A 16,852-nucleotide genomic window follows, 5' to 3' on the forward strand; every position below is an offset into this window, starting at 1 on the left:
TGGATGAAAATGGGGAAAACTAAAAATAGTCAACTAGAGCAATGGGTTACAATAGAATAACCATAAATAAACCATAAACTTGGGCTGGAGAGATAGCATAGTGGTAGGGTGTTTACCTTGCATGTGGCCAACCTGGGAGGGACCAGGTTCCATTACCGTCACCCATATGGTCCCCCAGCCTGCCAGGGGCGATTTCTGAGTGCAGAGCCAGGAGCAACCCCTGAGCATGGTTGGGTGTGGCCCAACAACAAATCAATCAAGTAATAAATAAAGTTTTTTGTTTGTTTTTTTGGTTTTTGGGTCAGACCCAGCAGTGCTCAGGGGTTACTCCTGGCTTGATGCTCAGAAATCGCCCCTGGCAGGCACGGGGACCATATAGGATGCCGGATTCGAACCACTGTCCTTCTGCATGAAAGGCAAACACCTTACCTCCATGCTACCTCTCCGGCCCCAATAAATAAAGTTTTAAAAAATAATAAAACAAACCATAAACTGACCCATGATTTCAACAGAATGTAAACTATGATAGAATATATGATATAATAAGCATGAGAATAAAATATAATAAAATATAAAATATAAAAATAGGATAATTGTAATACTTCTGAAAAATTGATTATGTTGCACATATAAAGGACTAAAAGACCAGATCCTTGAGCTATGTATAGTTTTGTTTTGGGGCCATGCTCAGAGGTAGGCTCTGCACTCAGGGAGCACTCTTGAAGGTGTTTGGGGGAGCATATGGGATGTTGGAGATCAAACTTGGGTCATCAACATGTAAGGCAAGCAAGTACCCTATCTGCTATTCTATCACTCTGCCCCTCTAGAGCTTTTTTGCTTTCTTTTGGGGCCATAACCAGCAGTGATCAGAGAATCATGTGATATATAAGATCCTAAGACCTGTGCCAAAGATTAGCTCTTTGGGCCCAGAAATGACACTTAATAAAGTGCCTGTGAGGGCCCGAAGAGATAGCACAGTGGCGTTTGCCTTGCAAGCAGCCGATCCAGGACCAAAGGTGGTTGGTTTGAATCCCGGCGTCCCATATGGTCCCCCGTGCCTGCCAGGAGCTATTTCTGAGCAGACAGCCAGGAGTAACCCCTGAGCACCGCCGGGTGTGACCCAAAAACCAAAAACCAAAAGACCAAAAAAATAAAATAAAATAAAATAAAAAAATAAAAAAATAAAGTGTCTGTGTTGAGGTGTTAGGCCATGAGCTCAAGCCCCAGCACTGAGAACACCACCACCAGGATCCAAATATATATGAGGGGCGTCAGGTATTACTTCTGATGCTTGGTGGATCATATGGGGTGCCAAGGATCAAACCTGGGTCAGCTGTGTGTAAGGCAAGCAACAGCCTGCTGTACCAACACTGTGGCCCTCCACATAGAGTTTTAAAAAACTGATAAGCCATGATATTAGAGACTCACTGTATATGGCCAACAAAGAAAACCCTGAAAGCAAATATGAACCACCCCTAAATGTTGTATATAAAAGCTTACCCTTGGAAGCCTATTTGTCTACTATTTTCAAACGGTTTCTAGGGAAAATAGAGAATCTAAATATTCAGAAGTGGTCACGGAGGGGTTGGAGTGATAGCATAGCAATAGGGCAATTGCCTTGCATACAGCCGACCCAGGACAAACTCAGGTTCGATCCCTGGTATCCCATATGATACCCCAAGCCTGCCAAGAGCGATTTCTGAGTGCAGAGCCAGAAGTAACCCCCGAGTACTCTCCCCAGGCCAGTTGACCAAGAGTTTTAAAGTAAAGTCAAATATACCTTAGGAACACAACAATGCAACACAAAAACACCTTCTGCACACCTATATTCATTGCAGCGCTATTTACAATAGCCAGAATCAGGAACAATCCAGATGCCTGACAACAAATGAGCGGCTAAAGAAAGTGTGGTACATATATACAATGGAATACTATGCAGCCATCAGAAAAAAATGAACTCATGAAATATTCCTATATATGGATGGACATGGAAACTGTTATGCTTAGTGAAATAAGTCAGAGGGAGAGAAAGAAACACAGAATAGTCTCACTCATCTATGGGATTTAAGAAAAATAAAAGACGGGGCCCGGAGAGATAGCATGGAGGTAAGGCGTTTGCCTTTCATGCAGAAGGTCATCGGTTCAAATCCCGGTGTCCCATATGGTCCCCCGTGCCTGCCAGGAGCAATTTCTGAGCATGGAGCCAGGAGTAACCCCTGAGCACTGCCGGGTGTGACCCAAAAACCACACACAAAAAAAAAAAAAAAAAAAAAAAAGAAAAAAAAAAAGAAAAAGAAAAGACTATGTTAATAATTCCCAAAGACAATAGATGAGGGTGGGAAGGACTGGCCCATGATATGAAGCTTACCACAAAGAGTGGTGAGGGCAGTTAGAGAAATAACTACACTGACAACTATCATGACAATGGTAGTGAGTGAGAGAAATAGAATGCCTGTTTTGAATACAGGCACGTAGTGGGGGAGGTGGAAGACAGGGATCACTGCAAGACAGGGATCACTGGTGGTAGGAAGGTAGCACTGGTAAAGGGGGATGTTCAAAAAATAAAATAAATAAAGTCAAATATGAAGATGTCCAACCAAGGCTGCAGCATCTGAACACAGAAGTGATAATAAAGAACTAGAGAGACTCTAAGAGAGAAACCAGTTTTCTTTGGTTGATTGTTTTTAGGGGGCCACACCCAGCAGTACTCAAGGCTTACTCATTGCTGTGCTCAGAGAGATAGAGATAGCATGGAGGTAAGGCGTTTTGCCTTGCATGCAGATGGATGGTGGTTCAAATCCCGGCATCCCATATGGTCCCCCAAGCCTGCCAGGAGCGATTTCTGAGCATAGAGCCAGGAATAACCCCTGAGCGCTGCAGGGTGTGACCCAAAAACCAAACCAAACCAAAACAAAACAAAAGACAAGACTGGGTCAGGTTTATGCAAGGCAAGTGTCCTACCTAATATACCATCACTCAGCCTAGCAACCAGTTTTGATCATTGTGAAAACTATCCTTGAGGTGTTGGTTTCAGTTATGTTCGAGATGTGGGAAAGTGGTACAGCCATATATATCCAAAGCACAGACTCAACAACACTAAAAGCATGACATCTAGTCTAAGCGGCAACCACTGAACTTTGTCACATGCCTATCAAGGTGGCAGGCAGGGGGTAGTGGAAGGGTGGGTAGAATGACAATATGAGAGCACTGGTAATGAGAGATGATGGCACTGGTAGTAGGACTGGTGCTGAAATACTGTATGCCTAAAACTCAACTATCAATAACTTTGTGAACCATAGTTCTTTAATAAAATCTTAAAATAATTTAAACCAAGCTCATCTCTAAAACATAAAATGATTGAAAATATTTCAAGCAGGGGCTGGAGTGAAGGCGCAAGTTGTAAAGTGTCTGCCTTATCCATGCTAGCCTAGGACAGACCATGGTTTGATCCCCCAGTATCCCAAATGGTCCCCAAGCCAGGAGCGATTTCTGAGCACATAGCTAGAAGCAACCCCTGAGCATCACTGGAAGTGGTCCCCCCCTCAAAAAAAAAAAAAGTTTCAGGGCCGGGCGGTGGCGCTAAAGGTAAGGTGCCTGCCTTGCCTGCGCTAGCCTTGGACGGACTGCGGTTCGATCCCCCGGTGTCCCATATGGTCCCCCAAGCCAGGAGCAACTTCTGAGCACATAGCCAGGAGTAACCCCTGAGCGTTACCGGGTGTGGCCCAAAAACCAAAAAAAAAAAAAAAAACAAAAAAAACAAAAAAAGTTTCAAACCACCCACCACCATGCCTCACAAAGAAATACATGTAGAGGGGCTGGAAGGATAGCACAGGTGGGCATTTGCCTTGCATGTGGCTGACCCAGGTTTGATCCCCAACATCACACAGGGTGCCCGGAGCCTGCCAGGAGTGATCCCTGAGCACAAAACCAGGAGTAACTCCTAAGCACTGTGGCCCAAAAGACAGGAAAAAAAAAAACAAAACCCTAACAACCACAATGCAAACATTTGAAAGAGGCCAAAGCAATAGCACACCAGTAGGGTATTTGCCTTGCACACGTCCAATCCCGGACAGATTCTGTTTTGATTCCCGGCATCCCTGAGCCGGCCAGGAGCAATTTCTGAGCTCAGAGCCAGGTGTAACCCCTGAGTGCCACCACCAGGTATGACCCAAAAACCAAAAACCAAAAAAAAAAAGAAAAGCCCACAAAGATACATGTGACCACTGAGAATAGGGCTATTTTAAGACCTTTTAAATAAATAATTTCCTTAGCAAAATTAGATTCCACCCTACTTCCCAGCCCCTGAAGTCAAACAGCTTCTTGTGGGCAGGAAGCTGGCTTAGTCACAGTTCTGTCTGCAAAAATGGCTGTCAGTACTTAAGTATGACAGTCAGGATTTGCTGGTCTCTTGAGAATGTTTTTTGTTTTCCTCCTGCATCAGTATATTTCATGAAAGTCAAATAGAAATAAAAACATTGGACCATACCAGGTGAGGCTAGTGAGAGCTACTCCTGGCTCTGTGCTCACTGTTAGTACCAGCATGCTCAGGGAACCACAAAGTGTTGAGAATCTGGGATCTAACTTGAGCCTCCTACATGCAAAGAATATGCATTGCCCATTGTGATACCTCTCTGGCCCTCAAATTAGATTTTAAAATATATTCTTGTACAGGAAGCATAGTGATAGTACAATGGATAAGGCACTTGTCATGCATGTAGATGACCCAGGTTCCAAACTGGTACCCAATATGGTTCCCCTAAACCCACTAGGAGCGATCCCTGAGAGCAAGACAGGAATGACTAAAGACAAATGAACAGATTTGAGGGCATTTCCATCCCACTCTACTTTCGGGAATTTTTAGTTTTTCTCTTGTTTAACAACATATAACACATTCCTATCAGACTTATAGCAGCAACCTTAAAGGAGGTATAAATTATTACAAGTGATTTTATAGGGGAGTCTAAAGGACAAGACAAGTATACATCTTTATAGTTTTCAAACCATCCATTCCCAAACAACCCTAGCCTAAAGAAGTATGGAAATAACTCTGCCAAGAAGGCAAAAGCAATTTCTCACATCCCCGAGATCCGATGCTACAATTAGCAAACATTTGCTAGTACAGTTTATCTATAATAAGTCATTTGAGTCACCCTATTTCTATACGAGTTGAAGGAAATTTCCAGTGCGTTAACCAATTTAGTCTACGGTTAAAAACTTTCAATACTCCTGCTCATGCTAGACCTTATTTCACCTCTGAAGAGTGTCACAAAATGCCTGTCCAAAACTTTGGAAAAAGTAAAAAAGTAGAACTTGGCAATTCACTATGTGTGTTTTCTAGGATTAGGTCTGAGAAACTACCTGCTTATAGACAAGATTCATTCTTTGGAAAAATAAATTTTTTTTTGGGGGGGGGTCACACCTGGCAGTGCTCAGGGGTTACTTCTGGCTGTATGCTCAGAAATCACTCCTGGCAGGCTCGGGGGACGAATGCCGGGATTTGAACCACTGTCCTGCATGCAAGGCAAATGCGCTACCTCCATGCTATCTCTCCAGCCCCAAAAATAAACTACTTTATTTATTTATTTATTTATTTTTGGTTTTTGGGTCACACCCGGCGGTGCTCAGGGGTTACTCCTGGCTGTCTGCTCAGAAATAGCTCCTGGCAGGCACGGGGGACCATATGGGACACCGGGATTCGAACCAACCACCTTTGGTCCTGGATCGGCTGCTTGCAAGGCAAACACCGCTGTGCTATCTCTCCGGGCCCAAAAAAAAAAAAAAAAAAAAAACTTCTTGAAAGTACTTTCTTTTTTTGGGGGGTCACACCTGGCACTATGCTCAGAAATCGCCCCTGGCAGGCAGGGGACCATATGGGATACCGGGATTCGAATCACCGTCCTTCTGCATGAAAGGCAAACGCCTTACCTCCATGCTATCTCTCTGGCCCCAGAAAGTACTTTCTTTGTGTGTGTGTTTTTAATTGATTTCTGGGTCATACCAGAAGTCACTCCTGGCAGGCTCAGGGGACCATATAGGATGCCGGGGATTGAACTGGGGTCCATTCGGGGTTGGCCATGTGCAAGGCAAATGTCCTACCACTGTGCTATTGCTCCAGCCCCCCATGAGCATTTTTTAAAAGCAAGAGGCATAGGTCAGATCCCTAGCACCGCAGTCCCTCAAGCACCCCAAGGAGACACACTACAGGAGTAGTAGCCTGGGAGATGCCCCTGAGCATTGCCAGGAGTGGCCCAGAAACTCATTAAAAAAAAAAAAAAAGCAGGACCAGAGAGATAGTAAAGGGTAAAAGGTAAGGATCTAGATTTTCACAGAGTTGATCTGGTTCTATTCTAGTTCCACATATGGTGCTCTCAAGCCCCGCCAGGAGTAAGCCCTGAGCACCCTGAGGTATGGCTCCCAAAATAGGGTAGGGGAATGGTGGAGAAAAAGCAAATTACAAAGTAACAACTTCGCAGGGTATTTTTTTTATGTAGCAGAAAATAGAAATGCTGGTGGTCAATGAAATGGGGAACTAAGAAGAACATTCTGAGTTTTGCATTTTTGTCTAAAAAACTTCCATTCTTATTCAAACCCCCAAACAGTAAAACCAAGAATAAGTACACCAGAAACTTGCTGGAAATGGATTAAGGATCTTCCAAGACACTAGCACACACATTTCCAGTCTACTTTAATTCTTTTTCCTAGTTAATGTCACAAAGGTATTAACTCACGTTTAAGAATTTCTTTCTCGGGCCCGGGAGAGATAGCACAGTGGTGTTTGCCTTGCAAGCAGCCAATCCAGGACCAAAGGTGGTTGGTTCGAATCCCGGTGTCCCATATGGTCCCCTGTGCCTGCCAGGAGCTATTTCTGAGCAGACAGCCAGGAGGAACCCCTGAGCACCACCGGGTGTGACCCAAAAACCAAAAACCAAAAAAAAAAAAAAAAAAATTTTTTTTCTCAAAAAAAAAATATATATATCCTTTGGGAGCCTGAGAGATAGCATGGAGGTAAGGCGTTTGCCTTTCATGCATAAGGACGGTGGTTCGAATTCTGGCAGTCCATATGGTCCCCTGAGCCTGCCAGGGGCGATTTCTGAGCATGAAGCCAGGAGTAACCCCTGAGTGCTGCAGGGTGTGACCCCAAAAAGCCAAAAAAAAATTAGGGGGGAGGCCGGGGTGGTGGCGCTAGAAGTAAGGTGTCTGCCTTGCCAGTGCTAGGCTAGGACGGACCGCGGTTCGATCCCCTGGCGTCCCATATGGTCCCCCAAACAACTTCCGAGCGCATAGCCTGGAGTAACCGCTGAGCGTTACTGAGTATGGCCCAAACCCCCCCCCAAAAAAAAAAAAGAATTTCTTTCTCTTTTTTTAAGTGAATCAAGGTAGCTTTTTTTGAATGGAGCTAGCTCTCTAAGGAAAGATGTGGAAAAGAGAGAAAGAGAAATATGTGTTCAAGAGAAAACATGGACTTCTCCAGAATGAGAATAAAAGCTTTAAGAGTCACTTTTTTTTTGGGGGGGTGCATAGCTGGTGACACAGGGGTTACTCCTGGCTATGCGCTCAGAAATAGTTTCTGGCTTGGGGGACCACATGGGATGCCCAGGAATCAAACCGTGATCTGTCCTCGGTCAGCCGTGCGCAAGGAAAACGCCCTAATGCTGCATCACCACCCCGGTGAATCACTATGAGATATATAATTCCAATGCTGTTCATAGTTGAGTTTCAGTCATAATATGAATTAAGATTTTTCTTTTCTGGGCCCGGAGAGATAGCACAGCGGTGTTTGCCTTGCAAGCAGCCGATCCAGGACCAATGGTGGTTGGTTCGAATCCCGGTGTCCCATATGGTCCCCCGTGCCTGCCAGGAGCTACTTCTGAGCAGACAGCCAGGAGTAACCCCTGAGCACCTCCGGGTGTGGCCCAAAAACCCAAAAAAAAAAAAAAAAAAGATTTTTCTTTTCTGAAAACAGTTCAGGGACTGGAGAGAGTACAGTGGACATGGCATTTGCCTTGCATGCAGTCAAGCTAGCTTTGATCCCAGCATCCCATATGGTTCCCTGAGTAATGCCAGGATTGATTCCTGAGAGCAGAACCAGGAGTTAATTCCAAGCATTTTCAGGTGTGGCTTATAAATTAAAAAAAATGAAGGGCCAGAGAATAAATAATAAAAATAGTTCCGTGACCCCACTCTTTTACCTAGAGCTTTAATGGGATCTGTTTGGGGATCATACCAGATGATGCTTGGAGGCTGTTCCCATCTCTGAACAGGTTGATAGTTGAGGGTGACCACTGGTGGTGTCAGAAACTGAATGGGCCTCCACATGCAAGTGTTCAGCCCTTGAGTCCTCACTCCAGACATTAGTTTTTCCCCAGGCACCAGTTCGAAAACTCATCTTCCAATGAGCAGACAGTCCTGAACTGTATCTTTCATATTAAACAGGGCAACAAATATTTGTCTCTCAATTCAACTTCAGTAATGCTACATGCTAACATAGTATTATAATAAGTAACTGGGATTACATCTTTTGCTTTATTCTACTATCAGAAGAGTCTCAGTTATAAACTGCCATGCCTCAGGCCACAGTATAGTAGTACAGCAGGTAGAGCATTTACTTTGCACACCCAGATTTGGATGCCCAGCATCCTATCTGGTCCCCTAGCACTGCCTGGAGTAAGGCCTGAGTGCTATTGGATGTACTGTTGGCCCCAAAACAGAACAAGACAAACATCCAGCCACACCAAATAATACTTATCTGCCTGTAGCTTTACTAATTACTTTCACATCAAACCAACCTCCCTTCTGGCAAAGTGAAAGTTGGAAAACTGTTTGCTGTTTTATAATGAAAACAGGGCCAGAAAGATAGTTCCATGCACCAAGGTGTATGCTTCACAAGTAAGAAACCCAGGTTCAATCCCTGCATGCTTGGTCCCCTGAACACTGCTGGGAGGGACTTCCAAAGAGCCAGGAGCCCCACTGACTGTGTGCCCCGAAAAAGAGAAGAAAGCAATTTCTGATAAGTGAGCAGTTTGCCCGTGACGACAATGGACAGGAAGTCACAATGTAAATACCTGACCAGGATTCATTCATTCCACAGCTGTCAGATCCGACCATATCATGCTAGCGAATCAGTTTCACCCAGACAAAAACAACTTAAAAGCAACTGACTTCCAATGACTACTTTTTATGAAGACCATTTCCTCTTAAGCTGCATTCCTACCTCTCTCATGGGAAGTGGGTAAGGAAAGAATGCAGACTCAAGTTCAAATCAGTCCATCATTATTGGTTAAACACTATGCTGAAGCTAAGACGAAGAGAAGTTAGTGCTTTGAAGAATCTAAATGTTCAGGGGTCCAAGTGGTAGTAAATACAGGGGTTAAAGTGCTTTATTTGCACCTTAACACAGAATGCTAGTTTAGCAACAAACCCTCAGACAATGACTTACTGACCCCGATGGCCCTCGTGTGATATAACAACTTTCACAAATGTTCTTTTACTGAAAGATTTTTTTTCAATAATTCCACTACCATAGTTGAAACAAGCTATAAAGTAGATCATTTTGTGCCTGCACAGGGGCATTCTTGGAGGTTGGCAGGAAACTGGACACAATGGTGAAGGTAATGTTACGGGGTGGTGGGATTGGTGTTGGAAATGGAATGCCAGAAACAAATGTATTATGAACAACTATGTAAAACACAGTGTTTAAATAGATTTGTTTGTTGGTTTGGGGGTCACATCTGGCAGCGCTCAAGGGTTACTCCCAGCTCTTGAGATCTGAAATTACTCCTGGCAGGCTTAGGGGGGGGGTCCTATGGGATTCCGGGGATCAAACCTAGGTCAGCCACGATGTTGTGCTATCACTCCGGCCACCCTAAAGTAATACACTTTTTTGTTTGTTTTTGGGTCATACCTGGTGGCACTAAAAGTGATTACTTTTGGCTCTGTGCTTAGAAATTGCTCCTGGCATGCTTGGGGTACCATATGGGACACCAAGGATGGAACTTGGGTTCATCCTGGGTTGGCAGCATGCAAAGCAAATGCCCTACTACTGTGCTATCACTCCAGCCTGTGTAGTTTTGTTTTTTGTTTGTTTGTTTGTTTTGTGGTTTTGGGTCACACCCGGCAGTGCTCAGGGTAAACTCCTAGCTTCCATGCTCAGAAATTGCTCCTGGCAGGCACGGGGGACCATATGGGAAGCTGGATTCGAACTGATGACCTTCTGCATGAAAGGCAAACGCCTTACCTCCATGCTATCTCTCCGGCCCCCGAAGTAATAGTTTTTAAAAAATAAAGATTAGCATGGCCCCTGCGCAAGAACAACACGCAAATTTGTGAAGCATTCCATATTTAAAAAAAAAATAAAATAAAGATGAGGGCACGAGAGATAGCACTGTAGTAGGCGTTTGCCTTGCACACAGCCGATCCAGGACAGATGGTGGTTTGAATCCCGGCATCCAATATGGTCTCCCTCTCCCGAGTCTGTCAGAAGCGATTTCTGAGCACAGAGCCAGAAGTAACCCCTGAGTGCTGCCAGGTGTGACCCAAAAACCAAAAAAAAAAGGTGGATAGTTGGCAAGATATCTGTTTTCTGACCAGAGAAATGGGAATGTAGAAAAGTGACAGAGTCTGGGGCTAAAGCAATAGTACAGCCAGAGGCAGGGTGTTAGCTTCACATACAGCTAGCTGACCAGGATTTGATGCCACACAATACCTCCCAAGCTCATCAGGAGTAACCCAGAATGCAAAGCCAGGAGTTAACCTTAAGCACTACTGGGGATGCCCCCCTCCAAAAAAAAAAAAAAAAACAAAGAAATAAGTATGCTATAAAAAATGGCTGGAGAGAGTGCAGTAGGTAGGATGCTTGCCTAACACAAAGCCTACCTGGGATCCCCGCCTGGAATGATGTCTGAGTGCAGGACCAGGTATAAACCCCAAGGAAAGCTAGATGTGACAACTCCACAACCACAACCACCCCCACCAACTTCCAAAAGAACAATACTACGAAGGGCCAAAGGGATAGCATGGAGGTAAGGTAAGCCTTGCATGCAGAAGGTTGGTGGTTTGAATCCCGGCATCCCATATGATCCCTCAAGCCTGCCAGGAGCTATTTCTGAGCGCAGAGCCAGGAGTAACCCCTGAGCGCTGCTGGGTGTGACCCAACCCCCCCCCCCAAAAAAAAAGAATACTATGAAATAAAGTAGTAGTCAGAAGGGAGCAGAATCTGATTTGAAGTACCTTTATTAGCTCTATTTTGTTGTTGTGTTGTTATTGTTTGGAGGCCACATCCAGAGATGCTCAGGGATTTACTCCAGGCTCTGCACTCAGGAATTACTCCTGGAGGTGCTTGCAGTACTTGATGGGATACTAGGGATCAACCACCTTCACGGCAAGCGCTGTACTATCTCTCTGGCCCCTATTTGCTGCTACATTTTGAAAGTTCAGCACCTCTTTGTCAATGAGCATTCAAGCAAAAACCAGCTTCCATCTGTGTTTTCACTAAACTGAACACATCTGTGCTCAGACTGAAATACAAGAAAGGAAATGAAAGTTCAAGATGAAAATAAGCAACAAGAAAGTAACTTTCTCTAAAACAAAAAACACTGACATGTTAGAAGCAAAATATAATTTCCACTGTACAACTAAAAACTGGTATTCCTGTATTTTTTTTTTAATTTGAAAAGTAATAAATTGGGGCTGGAGAGATAGCATGAAGGTAAAGCGTTTGCCTTTCATGCAGAAGGTCGGTGGTTCGAATCCTGGCATCCCATATGGTCCCCTGAGCCTGCCAGGAGCGATTTCTGAGCATAGAGCCAGGAGTAACCCTTGAGCGCTGCCGGGTGTGACCCAAAAAAAAGAAAGAAAGAAAAGTAATAAATTGGTAGTTTTTCAAATTAGCATAAAGAAATTTATTTGAAGCAAGGCACAGGGGGGCTGAGGATATGACCCAGAAGTAATTCAATACTTCATTTTTTTTGTTTAGCTCAACACTTCTAACGCTGGATTTCATCCCCAGCTGTTCCACACACCCTAGCTCACCCCCAAAAAACCCCATGAGGTGTTCCTTCAGAACATCTTTACTTGGGCTAGAACAATAATAGGGTGCTTGCCTTGAACGCGGCCAACCCAGGTTTGACACCCAGTATCCCTTAAAAGTCCCGAGTCTACATGTGACCCCTGAGTACAGAGCCTGGAGTAAATCCTGAGCACAGCAGTGTGGCCCTCTTTCCCCAGCCCCACCCACCAAAAGGTCTGAAGCACATGTTTTCCACCTGGGAAACCCAGATCCATCCCCAGCACTGCATGTAAGCCCCCAAGCACTTTCAGGCATGATCTATTGAGCACCAACCTGGATATAGACCCTGTGTGCCTTCCCTTGCACATGCGCACATGTACACTTGTGCATACGCGCGCGCATACATACACACACATGCTAACTTTGAAATGCCACACTGTTCTTTAGCAAATGCTAATCATAGGGGCCAAACTATACAAATAACCATAGGAGTTAGTACTTATGTGGGCCAAAACAAGACTACACATGTAGCACCAGAGCTAGAGCATAGCAGTAGGGTATTTGCCTTGCAAGTGGCCAACCCAGGACGGACCTGGGTTCAATTCTCAGCAACCCATATAGTCCCCCGAGCCTGCCAGGAGCAATTTCTGAGCACCACCGGGTATAACCTCCCCCCCCCCAAAAAAAAAAAAAAAAAAGAATACGCATGTACCAAAAGATTTCATAAACCTGCAAAAGTAACTAAGAAGTTTTACAATCAAAAGGGAAAAAAAAAGGAGTAATCTTTGTAGCTCATGTAAGAATATAACTATTGATTTTGTGTTTTGCATAGAGTGTCTAAATCCTATTCATATACAGGAAATGTCAGAAGTGATTCCTGAGTGCACAGCAGACTGTGGTCCTAAAACCAAAATTTAAAATCTGGAAAAGGGGGCCGGGCGGTGGCGCTAAAGGTAAGGTGCCTGCCTTACCTGCGCTAGCCTAGGACGGACCGACGTTCGATCCCCCGGCATCCCATATGGTCCCCCAAGCCAGGAGCAACTTCTGAGCGCATAGCCAGGAGTAACCCCTGAGCGTCACCGGGTGTGGCCCAAAAACCAAAAAAAAAAAAAAAAAAAAAAAAAAAATCTGGAAAAGGGGGCCTGGAGAGATAGCACAGCGGTGTTTGCCTTGCAAGCAGCCAATCCAACGACCTAAGGTAGTTGGTTCGAATCCCGGTGTCCTATATGGTCCCCCGTGCCTGCCAGGAGCTATTTCTGAGCAGACAGCCAGGAGTAACCCCTGAGCAACGCTGGGTGTGGCCCAAAAACCAAAAAAAAAAAAAAAATCTGGAAAAGGAACCATATAGCAATACAGCAGGTAAGGCACTTTACCTTGCAGGAGGCAAGGTAAATTGAACAGGATCAATCCTCAGTACCATGTATGGTCCCCTGAGCAATGCCAGGAGTGATTCCTCAGAACCAACAATCTGACCACAGTCAGGCATGCCCCAAAAAACTAAATATATAAAAATATTGAGAAAGATAACAAATAATTTCCTTCTACAAAATAGTTTACTTGAAGAAAGGTGAGACTCTATTTTATGTCATCAACAGGCCTCCTCATCCAGTAGATCAGACTGACAGCCAAAAAGGCAAATGAACTACTAGCTATTTACAGAAGTCCTGGATAAGTTAGAACAGAAAACAGATAAAGGTCATCAGCAATCTAAATTTTACAGTTAGCCAGATTAACGACTAGGAAAAAAAAGTAAAGACAACCAGTAGTTCTCTGAATTAAGTTCTCTCCCCAAGTCAATGAAATGATTTAATCTAACTCTCCCACCATCACTTCCACCTCTTTTGGAAGGGGGATTCAAAAAAGAAAGGGGGATTGCGTGATAAATAAGCAGTCTGTGATGACATAAGGACAATCTAAACGGAACAGCTAAAACTGTAGAGGAAGGGGCTGGAGAGATAACACAGCCACTGGCGTTTGGCTTGCACGCAGTCAATTCAGGACAAAAGGTGGTTTGAATGCTGGCATCCCATATGGTCCCCCAAGCGTGCCAGGAGTGATTTCTGAGTGCAGAGCCAGCCAGGAGTAACCCCTGAGCACCACCAAGTGTGCCACCCTGCCGCTCCTCCCCCCCCCCCCAAAAAAAAAAAAACCTGATGAGGAAGAAGACTCAATGGGCTGGAATATATATATATATATATTTTTTTTTTTGGTTTTTTGGGCCACACCCGGTAACGCTCAGGGGTTACTCCTGGCTATGTGCTCAGAAGTTGCTCCTGGCTTCTTGGGGGACCATATGGGACGCCGGGGATCGAACCGCGGTCCGTTCAAGGCTAGCGCAGGTAAGGCAGGCACCTTACCTCTTGTGCCACCGCCCGGCCCTGGAATATATTTTTAAAAAGATGTTTTTGGTTATTGTTGATTTTCAACACAAACTTAGCAGTGTTTAGCGCTTACTCTGGATCTACACTCAGCAATCACTCCTATAGGGCTCAAGATATCATACAGGATACCAATGATTGAACCTGGGTTGGCTGCATGCAAGGCAAGCACCCTACCCACTGTAGTATGGGTCCAGCCCCAGAGACCATGTTTCACATGCAGGAGGTCCTAGGTTTAATTCCCAAGCACCACCAGGTGTGGAGTCCCACCTTAAAAAACAAACTAGAGGTAAGGAGATAGTACGGCACTTAAGATACATGCCTATTATGTACTGGAACTGAGTACAAGTCCCAGCACCATATGATCTGCAGCAACACTGGGCACAGCCCTGGTAATACCAAGATGGACTGAATGTCGATCACTGGCAGCACAGGGCTAGTGCTGCACAAAATCCTCAGGCCCTACTATTAAACTGTCATAGTCGGAGTGGTCAAAAATTGTCAGTAAGGCCAGAGTGAATATCACAGTAGGTACAGTGTTTGACTTGTATGTGGCTGACCTGGGTTTGATTCCTGGCATTCCATATATGGTCCTCTGAGTCTGTCTGTCAGGAGTAATTTCTGAGGGAACAGCCAGGATTAACCCCTGAATGCCACTAAGTGTGGCCCAATTACCAAAATATTGCTAATGGGTGGGAGGGAAGGGCACTTGTTCTGACACAGGGAAAACCCAGGTTCAATCCCAGGCTTCCCATATGGTCCCCTGAGTCCCTTCAGAATTAATCTGAACATTGCCAGATGTGGCTCAAAAACACCAAGAAAGAAAAAAAAAGAATCATCACTTGATGTGGCTCCCAGATCTCCTCAGCACTTATGAGTTCCCCCCCCCCAACAAATTGTAAATTGGGTGCCAGTGCAACAGACAGTACCAGGAGTAGAACATCTGCCTTGTACATGACTGACCTGGGTTGGACCCCAGGCATCCAATATGGTCCCCTGAGCACCAAAAGTAACTCCTGAGTGCAGAACTAGGAGGAACCCCTAAGCATCACCAGAGAAGACCAAAAACAAACAAAAATATTGTGAAGTCAATAGTAGGAAGAATTAAAATAGCTGTAGTTTGTGAAAGTAACGTTGTATTAGACAGGTTTGGAGAGTAAGGAATCACAAGGAGAAAACATTCCAATTTAATTCGACAAAGAACTCAGTATAAGAAAGCAAGAAAGTTCAGAGAAAAGCACAGCAGGTAGGCTGCCTTACATACAGCTGAACGGATCCAAACCTCAGCATTCCATATGGTCCTCAGAGCCTGTCTGAAGTAATTTCTGAGGGTAGACCAAGATTAATACCTGGTTTAATTAATTAATTAATTAATACCTGGTTTAATCTGACAGATGTGGTCCCTGCTCCCCCCCCCCAAAAAAAAAGGCAAGAATCTCCAGGCTATGGTACAAGATCATCTCCTCAATGCACAATTTCAGAGAACGGTGTTTTTGGGCTACTACCTGGAAGTGCTCAGAGCTTAATTCTCTCAGGACAATGCTCAGGAAACCTTATATGGTGCTGGACATTCAACTGGGGTTTGGCTGGGAGGATGGAAAACGTGCTTGAGGGGCTGAAGAGGTACAAGTGCCTTAACCCCTGTACTATCTCTTCAGTAAGAATAGGACTGGAAATGGGACAGGAAACACTTTCTTGCCCATTGTAAAAACATGGCAGAACACTAGCTCAGAGAACAGTTATAAATAGACTCAGTTTAGGAAGATAGTGCAAAGGGTTGATGTACATGCTTTGCATGCTGGAGGCTTAGGGTTAGATTTAGTCACTGCCTAGCTGTCTCCCACACCTTACTCCCAGCAGCTCTGGGGTGTGGTCAAAAAATGTTTTAAACCAAGGAAATCCCCAAAAATGATTAAATCTTTGGGCTCTTTTTTTTTTTTTTTTTTTTTTTTTTGCTTTTTGGGCCATACCCGGTGACACTTAGGGGTTACTCCTGGCTATGCGCTCAGGAATCGCTCCTGTCTTGGGGAACCATATAGGATGCCGGGGGATGGAACCGTGGTCCGTCCTAGGTTAGAGTGTACAAGGCAAACACCCTACCGTTTGTGCCACTGATCAGGCCCCAAGAATGATTAAATGTTATAAATAAACTAAAAGCAGAGACCGGAAAGATAGCACAGCTGTAGGGTGTTTGCCTAGCACAAGGCCACCCGGGGCAAACCTGGATTTGATTCCTGGCATCCCATATGGTCCTCTGAGCTTGCCAGAGCAATTTCTGAGTGCAGAGCCAGGAGTAACCCTTGAGCATCCTCCGAGTGTGGCCCAAAAACCTAAATAAATAACCCAAAAGCAATAGGGATGAAATAGTAGAACAGTGGGTAGGGCATTTATCTCACATGCAGCTGGCTAGAGTTATATCTCTGGTATCCCCAATGCTCCCTTGAGCACCTCCAGGAATGAGTCCTGAGTG

At 44.7% G+C, this 16,852-nt stretch overlaps 2 protein-coding genes and 1 pseudogene across 3 annotated transcripts in view; 2 read left to right on the forward strand and 1 right to left on the reverse strand.

Moving 5' to 3' along the window:
• Positions 1 to 16,852, forward strand: part of LIAS (lipoic acid synthetase) — a 939,974-nt gene that overhangs the window by 95,786 nt on the left and 827,336 nt on the right. The gene's annotated exons all lie outside the window — the stretch shown is intronic.
• SMIM14 (small integral membrane protein 14) overlaps positions 1 to 16,852 on the reverse strand; it is a 40,960-nt gene that overhangs the window by 18,343 nt on the left and 5,765 nt on the right. The gene's annotated exons all lie outside the window — the stretch shown is intronic.
• LOC126033222 (uncharacterized) lies at positions 10,248 to 10,342 on the forward strand (annotated as a pseudogene).

The sequence above is a fragment of the Suncus etruscus genome, chromosome 16 (assembly GCF_024139225.1).
Source record: "Suncus etruscus isolate mSunEtr1 chromosome 16, mSunEtr1.pri.cur, whole genome shotgun sequence".
Classification (NCBI taxonomy): Eukaryota; Metazoa; Chordata; class Mammalia; order Eulipotyphla; family Soricidae; genus Suncus; species Suncus etruscus.